Here is a 13,730-nt window from a genome sequence, read left to right on the forward strand (position 1 = left end):
AAGTCTATGATTGTGCTGTCTCTTCCTTGTAATAATAAATTGAGATGATTTAACTCCGTAAACATGTCAGTTAAATAAGCAAGATTTTCTTCAAAATTATCAGCATTCATCTCATCAATCAATTTTTTTTCAATCATGCCATTTTGTTTTTGAATTTGTTTGGCAGTTTGCTTCTTTTGCATTTCACTATCAATTTTATTCTGCATAAATGCCTTTACTTCTCTTCTTAGCTGAAATAATCGATTCAAAGCATTGCCTTTTGATTCAAAGCATTTGCCTTTTGATGACATTAAATAAAAACTCTTCTTTAATGTCATCTTTTATTTTGTAATGGACGTAAACTAGCATCTGTACACAAGATCGAACTCCAGTGGACTCATCCACTGCAATGCTGAACAAGCCAGATTCTTTAATTTCCTTCACAACAATCTCCTTAACATTTTCTGCCATTTCAAAAATTTGTCTCTGCACTTTTGTTGGGTAGAGAAACTTGCATACCCTGCCATCACCTTTTATATAGGCTACCAAGTACTTATAGGCTACTTGCATATCATGCCTTAACCATTTATATAGGTTACCAAGTAGCCTACTTGCATGTTTAACTGTATGATGATTGATTAATCAACCATGTTTGATGGGTGTGCGGAGCACACACTCTGAATATACGCCACTGCAATATCCAGGGTTGCCATCGACATGGACCCCAAAATAAGGACAACAGAAAAATTAAATTTTCATACAAAATAAAACAAACGTTTTTGAACAAATCTCAGCATTTATACGAGCCATTATATATCACATGCCATATTGTTTGCCAGAAACAATGTGTTCCAGCAACTCATTGTTCGTAAAAAATACTTTGTGCATCTCACGACAACTCAGGTCTAGGTTTACTTTTACTGTAGTAGGGATTTGGCTGTCATTCTACTAAGTTTATTCACTAATTGTTGAAAATAAGACAAAATTAGGACTCAAATCAAAAAGAAGGACATTTCCTAGCAATAAGGACAGTAATATTTTCTAAGATAGAGTTCTTCAAAATAAGGACAAATCTTAGAAATAAGGACGATATGGCAACCTTTGCAATATCCCTGGAATGGGGTAATTTACCGATTAGGTCCGTGTTGTGCACCGTCTTCCTGGCGTTCAATTAAAAAATGGTTTTCGATTTCGCCATTTACTCGACAAACCTTCTAAGAAACTCGAGTTGCTAAGCGATCTGTTTCCGACGGTCCTCCCTACTGTACACTTAGTTAATTACAAGCACTTTTGCAACTTTATGAGAATTCTGTAACTTTATGAGATGTTTTTCTTATTTTTGTATCATTCTGCGTTCCAACCTTCTAAAAATAAACATGTTTTGATAACTACAATGCATATCCGAATCATATTTTAAGTTATTCTTTCGCCCACGCATAACCAAGCGCTGTACAACGCATCAATCAATCAATGTTTTATTTGTCAGTAACAGGAACATAGGTACATGTTTGAAATATGCAATATACACAGTACAAAAGTTACACAAGTTCCCATACCGACAGGGAGACAACGAAAAGACCATACGGTCTACTAGTCAATTGCCACCCTACGGAAATTACGATTTTGCCATTTAAAATAAGCTTACAAGAGAAAAATAATAATTGAAACGTTCCCGCGCTTCAACAACAGCATACGCACAAAAAAAAACATATTGATGATAACGTAGGCCAAAACACAAAATTCCATGAAGCAAGCAGAGAATAATAAAATTTCCGAAGCAACTGACAAGTTGGTTTCCATAACATATCACTTACGATGCACTGTAGCTTTGTAAAATTAACGTTTTGATCTCTTTTTTGAAACAATGAAATGATAAGTTTTTTAGCCTACTTGGAACCTCTGACCAGAGCATTGGTCCCAATACCTGCATGGACTTCTTGCCAAATTCTGTGTTTGATCTGTTTATAAAATAATTGTTGCCTGTTTGATATCTTGTATTATGCTGATGAATAGATGAAGCATTTGTAAATAAATCACAATACGTAGACGGATACTCATTCATATGAACTTTGTACATATGTTTTTTTATTTCAATGTTATGTATGTCTTTTAGTTTCAAGATGTTCATTTTGAAAAATAAAAAATTAGTGTGAGCATAGTAATTTTGTTTCGTAATTATTCTTATAACCTTTTTTTGTAATTTTATTAATGGATCCAGTGCACTGTCACAGGCCTTTCCCCAGCTTGAAATACAATATTGCAAATGACAGTAAATCAAAGCGTGATACACATCTTAAGTGTCTGTGTTGACATAATTTCTGAGTTTAAGCAACGCCCATGAACCTTTTGCTACTTTTCCGCAAATTTTATCTATGTGATATTTCCATGTTAATTTGTTATCTAGCCTATGTAAACGCCAAGGTATTTTATTTGATCTTTTTGTTGAATGCTTGTGTTACCAATGTTAATGTTAAAATTTTTTATGTGTTTTTTATTTGTTATTAGCATGTATTCAGTTTTTGAGAAATTTAATGATAATCTATTAAGCTTCAACCAGTTGTAAACTTTTTGCATTTTGGCATTCACATTGTTCTGCAAATTTATTTCACATTTGTCGCTCATCGTAAGATTGGTGTCGTCAGCAAATAGTTTAACATTCATGTTTGTTGAATTTGGTAAGTCATTTATATAGAGTAAGAAAAGAAGGGGTCCCAATGTCGATCCTTGGGGCACACCGCAGGTAACCTGTCTTGAGTTTGAAGAGATTCCATTGACGACCGTGTGCTGTAGACGATTGCTGATATAGCTTTTTAACAATTCTAATGGAAGGCCCCGAAAACCGTATGTTTGCAGTTTCTGTATGAGAATAGTGTGATCAACTGTGTCGAAGGCTTTAGCTAAATCAAGAAATACAGAGCAAGTTGTATCTTTATTATTTAGGTTAGTTAAGATGTTATCACAAACGTTTGACACAGCTAACGAAGTGGAATATTGTGGTCTAAATCCATACTGATGTGGTGTGATCAGGTCTTTTTTTGTTAGATAATTGTACATTTGTTCATACAGGCATTTTTCGAATATTTTGGTGAAGGGGGACAATAGTGATATGGGCCTATAGTTGGAACAATTTTTCCTGGAGCCACTTTTGAAGATTGGGGTAACTTGAGCGACCTTTAGTACATCAGGATATACACCTTTATCGATACACTCATTGAATAAGTTGGTGAGGAAAGGGGCGATTATTGGTGAGGATAGTTTGACAAATCTCATAGGTATTCCATCATGTCCTGTACTTTTAGAGACAGAAAGATTATTAAGATGTTTTAATACTTCTTCTTGATTGACAGGTTTTAGGAAAAAGGAGAATGGGACACTTTGCAATTTCAATAATGAGCCAGGAGACGGTAGAGGGATTTTAGATGCCATAGAATGACCAATTTCTGTGAAATAATCATTAAAACAGTTACTTATTTGTGCAGGGTCAGATATTTTTTCATTGTCAGTGCTAATTATTTCTTCTGGTATGTGAGCTGTGTGCTTATGTTTGTACTTGATGATGTCATTTATGGTTTTCCATATTTTTCCAGTGTTGTGCTTGCTTTGCGTAATAAGAAAACTGTAATGCATTTGTTTTGCTTGCTCTTTGGTATGAGTAAGTACATTTCTGTACTTTTTGTATGTTGCTTGTGCAGAAGTGTTTGTTGGGTCTTTTATTTTTAAGTGATATAGTCTGTTTTTAGTTTTGATGGAGTTCAAAATTCCTTTTGTTAGCCATGGTTTGGTCTTGAGTTTTCTTTCTCTTCGAGACAACAATCGTAAAGGTGCATGCTTGTTTAAAGTGTCATTAAAAGTGTCGATGAAATGATTAAATTTGCTATGAACTGAATCATTCCTTTCTGTGTATTGGTTGGTCAAGCTATTTTCCAGATCACAAACGAATTCATCAGCAACAAAGTTTTTCATGTTCCTTACTTTTTGTGTATATTTTTCTTGTTTTGGTTTTACAGAGTTTATCACAACTACAATAGGAAAGTGGTCAGAAACATCGTGAATAAGAACATGGCATTGAATTTTATTTGATTGGTCGTTGCTGTATACATGATCGATTAAAGTTGAACTTGTGGAAGTTACACGGGTTGGGGATTGTACTAATTGATTGCAGCCTAAAGAGAGAAACGCATCACAGTAATTTTTTACAGCAGAATTTTTTGTCTTTGCTAACATATCAATATTAAAATCACCACAAATGTAGTATTGTTTTTTGAAATTATTTAACGAATCAATGCACTCACAGAATTTGGTTTGAAACTCAATTAACTTATTTTTGGGATGCCTGTATACTACACCAACTGTGCACTGTCTATTGTTTGATAAAGTAATATCCACCCAGAGATCTTCACATTCCTGTAAGTTTAGACTTAAATTATTAATTTGATTATACTTTATTGAACTGCTTACGTATAGCCCGACACCACCTGCTTGTATTTTAGCATCAGTTTGTTTGTTATTAAAGTGGACAAAATTATAGCCTTGCAAGCTAACAAAATGCAATCGATTTTCATTCAGCCAGGTTTCTGACACAGCAATAAGGTCCGGTGCTTCTTGCATTTCGACAAGCAGTGATTCTAATTTTTCAAAGTTGCCAACTAGGCTTCTCATGTTTACATGTAAAATCGATAGCTGGTTCCTATTAATATTGTTAGTTAAAGAGAAGGAGTTTTTTGAATAAAAATTTTTACAATCCGCAGACATTGCCACAAACAAAGTATGACCAACAGATGAATACAAAACCAATAACGCAAGACACGAAAGATTACAAAATGACTTTGCAACAAAACAGATTAAAAGCAAAATCACCAACACCTGCATTTATAACTTGTAGTCAGGATAATCAAAGAATTCACTTATGTGTGACGAAATAGGACGGTGACCAACAAGCACCGAAAAAGAACAAATAACAAGTCTGGTTTAAGTGGTGTAAGAAACACTTTAGAAAATAAACAAAACACTATTATTGCGTTATGAAATATTTAATTTAGCAAGGATTTTGGAAATTGACTAAGTAATAATTTTAATTTGAAACTAAATTAAATTACGGTACTTTAGTTGATGAGAGGTAACTCAGGGCAAAATTCCGTCAAGCAGTGATATAGAATCAAATGAAATGTGTTAAAATGACCTGATTAAAATATGCAGCTTAAAAAGAGAATTAAGACTGGCGAGGATAATGGATATACTAACGTACACGTAGCCTAAGTTAGTCGGTTTATGATATCGATCAATGTCGGAATACGAATTGTAAAATACAGTACGAGAAAAAAAAATACGAGTTCGGAAGGTGAAGATTTCAAAAATATTATTATTACGTCACAAAGGATGAAACTTAGGGGAAAAATATTAGTCAGTCTTGACCTAGCTGAATCTGATTACTGTACTTCAAAATTGTGTAGAACTACAAATTAATAGAATAACAAACTAAAATTAAACAAAAAATGGAGTGGTAGCGTACAATAAACTGTCCAGATTTGATCTTTTTTTTCTTCTGAAATTTGATTTGTTTCCAATAGGTTTCTCTCTCTTCCCTCTCTTGTAAGCTTAGTTTAAATGGCAAAATCGTCATTTCCGTAGGGTGGCAATTGACTTGTAGACCGTATGGTCGTTTCGTTGTCTCTCAGTCGGTATGGGAACTTGTGTAACTTTGCATTGTGTACATTAATTGCATATTTCAAACATCTACCTATGTTCCTGTTACTGACAAATAAAACATTGATTGATTGAATAGATTAACCTCTTTGGTGTTGATGGTTGAGCTTGTGCTGAAATTGGTCTTGGTTGGGTTGAAGGTTATTAGTAACGGTTGGGTGAAAAATAATGGCTGGGTTTAGAAAATGTAAGAAAGTCAAAAATGAGTCCTTTTAACTTACTTTGTCTTCTAAACTTGAGGATTTTACTGGCAGCTGTGATTATCTTCGTAAATGCAAAAAAACAAACAAACAATGACTGCTGACTTCTTAGCTAGCCTAACTGAAGGTCTTTTCAAGTTTAATTATCTCTGCAACTTCCTGGTTGATTTTGATAGTTTTGGTGTTGATATGACTACAATCAAATTTTCTTCTTGGTTTTTCTAGAATTAGCTTTTCTCCAGGCCTTAATTATTTTTATGAGTCCATTTTTTGATTTGGGCCTGGAGAGAGAAATTTTTGCTGCTTGCTTTGAAAAGCGCGGGAACTTTTTTCGATCGTTTATATGCTGCGCAAGGCTAGTTCTCGTCTAGAAGGACCCAGTTGTACCGCCGCTAGTGGTTTCGTGGTATCCTGTCGCACAACCCCATTTCATCCACAGCAATTTGAGACACTGAAAGCGGAAAAATTTACATCTTTTATTGTTTACTTATTACCAGGGATTCCTAGACACTAACGGGATGCGAAACTCAAAATCCGTCCGTCCAACTGGAGGGCTAACCATGTTGTCTACAATGAATTGCACAATGCGGTGTTACTACACGAGAAAATGTTTGTTTTGCACTGGCTGTTGGGCTATATTCGTCGTTTCAAAAAAGTTGTATCTGTACATTATTGTCAATCCTATGTTGATGACAAAATTATTATTATTATTTATTTGCGTCAGACAAAGCTGTCCATATCCAAAACAAACCAACGAAATAATACACAAACAGCAAATGCACAAAGGTCACATCAGAGAGCCACTTTGGATGCCGTCGGTTTAAAAGCTCACTAAATGGGCTATCTACTGTAACAAATTTACATACAATGAGCGTTGGAAGAATTAAAAGTATTCAGAACGATAAAAACAATCAGATGACATCAGGTCTGACATAAAGCGATTTGAGGAGTGAATGCAACGGTTGATAAACGAAAACATGTTTTTCCTCAATAAAGCATCAAACGTTGTTAAATTATTCATTACTTGATATTCAAGGGCACTGACATAACGAGGCAAATTGTGCAACATTCTGAAAGAGTCATTGTAAGCAACACGTAATCGTTTTATACTAGAACACCTAAACTTGTTCCACAACTGGGATGAGTAAAACGACATACAAGAAGAACGAAATACAATGTTTTTCACAGTGGGTGAGCATTTAGAAAAATTAAATTTTGCATTATTTGCAGCACAGTACTGAGAGCGTACTTGCCTTGAAATATCATGTTCATCAGAGAGAGAACTCTCAATAAATACACCCAGGTATTTTACAGAGTCTGTGAACACAACTTCAGATTTACCTAGATGTAGCAAAGGAGCACGTGAAATATAAAAGTTTTTTGGGGAGAATAACATACCAAATGACTTTTTAGAAGTGAAAGTAATTGAAAGTAAATGTTCAACAGCATACTTGTGACAAACATCTAACATATTTTGTAAGCCACACAAACTAGGCGAGATGCAGCAAATGTCGTCAGCAAACATATTCATATTGTATAACCAATTCATTAGGCTACATAAAAACGTTAGGCTACATGTAGAATCCACAAAAGAAAAAACGACTAATGGCTTATTATTCATAAACTTGGCTAGTAGGCTATGTACACAAACAAAAATAATACCCATAAATATCACTGGACAATCAGATATCATAATTTCACACTGTAACCACAATCAGGCAATGACACAAATTCAAGTATTTGCAGTCTTGCGTGAACCACCACTCGTAAGCTTGCGTACTGTTCGAGCCATCTTCGCGGGTTCCTTGCGCCTGGGAGCGTTCAAACGTTTTAATTGATTTTTGGCAAAACAATTAAACGAAGTTTTTCCAATCAACTCGAAATTGCAGTGGTCTTTTGAACAAGCCACATCAGCCTGTAAACCGAATGACGTCTCTGCTGCATTTTTAACGGCTCGAATAAAAGCGGAGCGTAAGTTTGGTAGGGTGAGCATTTTCTTTTCAGCAGAAGGATTGCTGAGTACGACATCGTAATACTGAACAGCCATTGTCGTTACAGCGAAGCACAACTCTGTTGGCACTGACAGACCACCGCGATCTGCAATTTCAAACAGTTTAGCATGCTTGGAGGACTCGCATTCAGGCATAGGAGGAGCGTCATCGCACTTAATCAGAAGTGTTTTACAAGACAAACAATGTCGACGGCGAGAAATACTGCGTCCAATGTATCCACTAACATAAAAGGCTACATTAGCATCATTTTCTTCCAGATCGTCAAGAGTAACTTCGGAAAAAAGTTGAATCAGCCATGCAATTTCCGAGATGGCTGATGAAGTACCAGTGTTCACACTGTCAACTGAAACAGAGTCGAGATTGCTTAATTTGGATGCAGCTTGTAAGCCATCTTGTTGCAGTAAGCTGAGCTTTCGAATTTTCTTCTCAGCTTCCAATAGCTGTTTGATGGACACACTTGGCGATACCAGCCAAAGCGACCTTCAATGGGATCGGAGGTGAATTTTCCTGGAAGGATGTACATCAATCCCAAATTGTCATGCAAATCCTGAGCAAGTTCGGGCACTGCTGTCATCGTTTGGATGCATGCCAAGAATGTTTGCTCAGTGAGACCAGCATTTCCAGATTGTTGCCACTTGACAAATATGTCAACTGCAGCTGCAAGGTAGCACATGTTGGCAGGTTGATCCTCTCCTTCTTTAGGAAATGTCATCGGCATGCACATGTCATCCTTTTTTGCTACACCTTTAAAACACACAGTGCAGTGAGTTAAGTGAGCATTTCACAAACAAAAAAGAAAAAAACGTAATCAATAACATTGCATTAATACGTAATCGTTTATAAGAGAGTCTAACGACTGGAAAGCAGTTTTTAACTTCTTCCACTGACTTCTGTTTCGCAGAAAAGCTGTTGTTGTTGGTTTTTACGTAGTCTGTTTATATATATGTAAAATTTGCGATATCAGTATTCAGTACAGTGACATACCCAGGGGCGCCGGAACGATTTTTGACTGGGGGGGCAAGATTACGAAAAAAGGGCACTTTTGTTTACTAAAAGGCCAATTTTTTTTCAAGTTTTAAGATAAGACATAGCGATAATGCTAATCTATCAGCTCACTATGTATTGAGTAATGATAGCCTACAAGTGTGCGGTATACAAAGAAGGGCATCATGCTATTTTATAATGATGTAACCTACTGTCAAGCCTTAAAGCAGCCTGCGGCCATGGCCGCTAAGTAGTGCTTGAATGAACCGCTAGTGCTACCTCCTCAATCGGCCAAGTTTGGCCGCCGGTCTCTCCTAGCCAATTATTTAATTTCGCAATACAATGATCGTGGATTAACTGTCGAAAACCTGCAGTATCAAAGAGTGACGCAAAGTTAGATCAGCGCGTCATGATCGCCGCTGTTGCATTGTGTGGGGATATTTGTTATTGATGGAATATCCATCTGCGATCGCCAGCGCTGTAAGTCTTGTTTGTAATTCCCGACGTTTATTTTAACAAAGTCTTAATCCGAATTGCTAATTTACATCGGCTGGCAATATTGTCGTTTTTATGTCGATTCGATGTTGTCGGACATTGAACCGTTGTTAAAAAGGAGAACAAAGTTAGTTGACATCAATGGGAAAACATTTTTTGATCATATTTTGCAAAAAGTATGCTTCTTTTAGTAATGTCTTTTAGTAATGTACATCATTGAAATAGCTAAAACCTCAATTGCTAAGGCAACAGGATCAGATGTCAGTAGATTTAAAAGAAAAAATATTTCGCACTTGCTAGTGCATCGTCAGTTCTGATAAAGGGCAGTTAAAGCCTACAAGTAATGTTTTAATCATTGAAATACTTATTTTATTACCTTGCCGTCATCGTCAACACATGTCGAACGTTGTTTTTCGTTGCTAAAAAGAATTCTAGGGGAGTTTTATAAAATCAGCCACATTGGAGACACTCGTGCGAGTGTCGTTTGAATAGTACTGGATTACAATCCCGATAAAGCAGTTATTGCGTGGTGCAGCGAATCTATTGTAGGACGTCGCCCAGGCCCAGACTTCAACAACGCTAAGTGATCATTTTAGCATTGTTGCAAGTTTAATTCTATTTACTTGTGCTATCGTTATTTTTATTTTGTATTTTGGCTTCCAAGCACGCAGATTTGGCCGCCGAGAAGGAGCTCCCGTTAGGCCACGATGGCTGTTGAAAAAAAAACGAGTTTTAAGGCCTGTACTGTGTTGCAAAATTTTGTGCCGTAAATATTATCTTGAGGCAAAAATGAAAGAATATAATTAGGCTAAAAGCGAATAGCAGAAATTGTTATTTTGCAAAATGTGCAGTAGCTTACATGACTTTAAAAGGGCACCATTGCCCCCCCTGCCCCTCCATCTGCAGAAAATTTGAGGGCAGGGGGGGCATTCGCCCCCCCTGCCCCCCCGCTTCCGGCGCCCCTGGACATACCCATGGTGATTTAACGGACATGATTTTCCAAATGTTAGATATAAATTTCACAAATCTCGATGTTTCCAGGAACCCAGAATTGCTTTCAGCATACAACTCCAAGGCATGCGCAGTTGATTCACAGAACACACCTGAAATTAGCAAAGGCCATCTTTAGCTGGCAAAAATAGTCTTATTCAGTATTTTTTATTCTATGACTTTACGCATAATAATTTCCTACACAGTTTCCAGTAATAGTGCTAACCTAAATTACCAGCAGGAATAGTAAAGCTGTGGGAAAGTAATGATTCATGTTTACGAATGGAAGTCTTCCTTTTACATCATGTATATGTCTTTGTGATGTCATATCCGACCAATTTCAAATGCTATTTTATATTGTTGTTGCGCTCAATGCTCATATCATCCGAACAAACCCTTTCTGCATACAAGACAGAAACTTCACCAGTTGAGCACGATTTATGTGTATGCATTACAAGGTAGTGAGTTCTTTACTCAATTCACAGATGGGTCTGTGTCATTAATACCATAATTACAACTTTACTTACTTAAAGCGTGTTGGGGTGATGTACGCGCTAAGTTGCTGGGATTTAGCGATGCTTTCCACAGTGCAAATGCAGCCTTCAGAGGCTTGTGTTCCTCAAGAGCATACAAGCGTTTTATATGCTCAAAATGAGCAGTGCATTTTTCACCAAGGATGTGTCTATGATCTTCACCAACAGGAGGAAAGTGTATTCTCTTTCTATTCAGAAAGTTATTAAAAATATTTTTAAAATTGTGGGTGAAGTCAAATAGAAGATATAAGTGCTTTTCTTTTCTTGTAGGATGCACAATGCAACTTGATAATTTGTTGCTCCCGCACATATCCATGAACATTTTTCTAAATAAAAGAGTACATTGTTAGTTAATTGAACTATGTGAAGTATAATATTACCACCAATAAAATTACACCGTTTGTCCAATAAATTTGTACATTCAAACTGCGTAAAAGTACACCCAACTTACAAACGATTAGTGTTTTTTGAATTGTTGAATTAAGTTTGCTTTAGCCTTTCAGAAAGGAACACTTGAAGCATGTTTTGCCAAAAGCATTGAAGTGCATTTTGGTGAAAAAGTGTATTCCTGCCGAAAGTAAAATTTTTGACCATGAAGACTGGAACTATCAGTGCTGTGTTAAGCATAGAGATCATTCCATGTCAAATAAGCCAGAGCTTATACCCCACAGCGAAAGCTAGTACTGAAATTGGGCATCTTTATGTAGAAGTCATCACATTGAGTTTTATTCCAATAATTCCAAAATTACCACAATCATTAAAAATTTCACCGGCTTACTACTTCTAAATGCATAGACATAAGAGAGCAAAAACACTTCAGCGGTGATAAAAAATGTTGGCTTCACAAGTACTTTGATGAATATAACATTTTTACACTTCAAAAAGGTTATGATGTTTTAACTTGCAAGATCAAACCATTACCCTTTACCGGCCCTGGGTCTAGTGACAAATTAAAGCATGTCAAAAATATTATTACCCAGCTCTCATCACAACCAATTCATGCAGACATAAATACCTGTTGCAAACATGATTGTCAACGGAGACAGCAACAACAAAGAAGATTTCATCTAGTGCACTCATCACTTTTTCAAACCAAGATTGAAGGAGTTGAGTATCCAGCTTTTGAACAGGCACAAGGCACACAACATCTTTAAAGCTGTTACAAACAGATTGAACCATAAAGGTTAAAACTGTTTTTGCTGGTGCACCTTCTTCCGTCAAACCGATGAAAGCACCATTGCTATACTCAACCCTTTGTGCTGTATAAACCTCGTCTATGAGTAAAGTGACTGTCCTTTCACCTTCTGATAAATTTGCAGTTCTTTGTTGCAAATATTGCATGTCAATGCAACGACTTTCCACATTGCAATCTGTGGATAACTGCTGAAGTCTTCGTACAGTTGGCAACACAAAAATTTCGCTCAATTTTTTATATAAAGAAGGACTTGTTAGTCTCCACAGAAACGACACTGTCAGCAAATCGGAAGAATAGTGCCGGGCATTTTTATCAACTAGAATCAACTGAAGTTGCTCTATGACAAGCCCAATGTTCGGCAACAAGCATTTTGGTCTGGGTTTGCTACCTGAATAGCAATGCATTGTTGCAACGAAGCAATAGCCAGTTTAATGTAATCGTAAGTGTTTTTATCATTGCCACCATCAAACTCATTTGATAAATTCTTGCAATATGCAAGTATTACAAACCTCCGTCATTGTGAAAATTGAAACATTGCTGATAAGATGCTTGTACAACTCTTTTGGAACTTCTACTGGGGCTACGAAAGCCTTTACTTCCAAATTGTGTTCAACCACTACAGAAGCAATTATCTTTGGAGCCAGGCGCGGATTTATGGGGGGGGCCCGGGCCCCCCCCGAAATTTTGTGAAAAATTGTATGTTTCCGCATCAAATGGTTTGATATGCTTCTAAACAGCTGATATTAGTCCCTCGGCATCACAATTGATGAAAATGGTTGTTTTAATGTCTATTTTCTAGCATATCGTATATGTCGTAGTATCATTGTTCATATCTGTTTAGCTTTTTCTTTCTTTTTAATTGATTTTCAAATTTTCTGGCCCCCCCCGAAAAAAACTCTTAGATTCGCGCCTGTTTGGAGCAAAGTTGCTACCATCATTGTATGAGATGTAATGGAACTCTATTGACCGTTGATTTACTACTGTGGTATACCCAGAAGGTAAACTAGCCTCACCTACTTTAATTTTCAAAGTATTCAAATCATTAAATGAGTCTTGAATTGTAAATTGTTCTGTTAGTTGTTCAAGCAAATCATTTTCCTTTTTCAGTCTTGCAGAGGCTGTCGAGGTTGATCTTTTAGGTGGCTGTTGCTTTGTCAGATAACCAGGAAATATTCTTGGTAGGCTACAGCTTGTTTGTTTGTTTATCTTTATCCTGCATTGCGGGAAAGCGGACTTGAGCGCTATGCATCGGTGTACGCCTTCCGACGTACACCTGACCCACGCTGCAGCCGACGGCAATGTCTGTTTCCGGTTGTCTACTCCACTTATGACTTAAATTTGGTACTACCCATTACTCGAAATCGATCACTAGGTAGAGGCAATTATCGTAAAGTTTCTTGCCTAGAGAAACAACAGCAAGTGCGGGTGGCTGCAGTCGAACATGCAGGCTCTCGACTGCGAGCCCAACGCGCTAACCACTCGGCCACGGCTGCCACAACGCGCTAACCACTCGGCTACAGCTGACGGCTTTAAGCGAAGTTTTTTCAGTTGCAACAATTCTCTTTTTGCAACTCTTCTTTCTCGGACATCGGTAGTACTTGTTATAAAGTCTGAATCATATAGAAATGTTTTGCACAAA

Source organism: Aplidium turbinatum, chromosome 6, assembly GCF_918807975.1.
Source record: "Aplidium turbinatum chromosome 6, kaAplTurb1.1, whole genome shotgun sequence".
In the NCBI taxonomy this organism is placed as follows: Eukaryota; Metazoa; Chordata; class Ascidiacea; order Aplousobranchia; family Polyclinidae; genus Aplidium; species Aplidium turbinatum.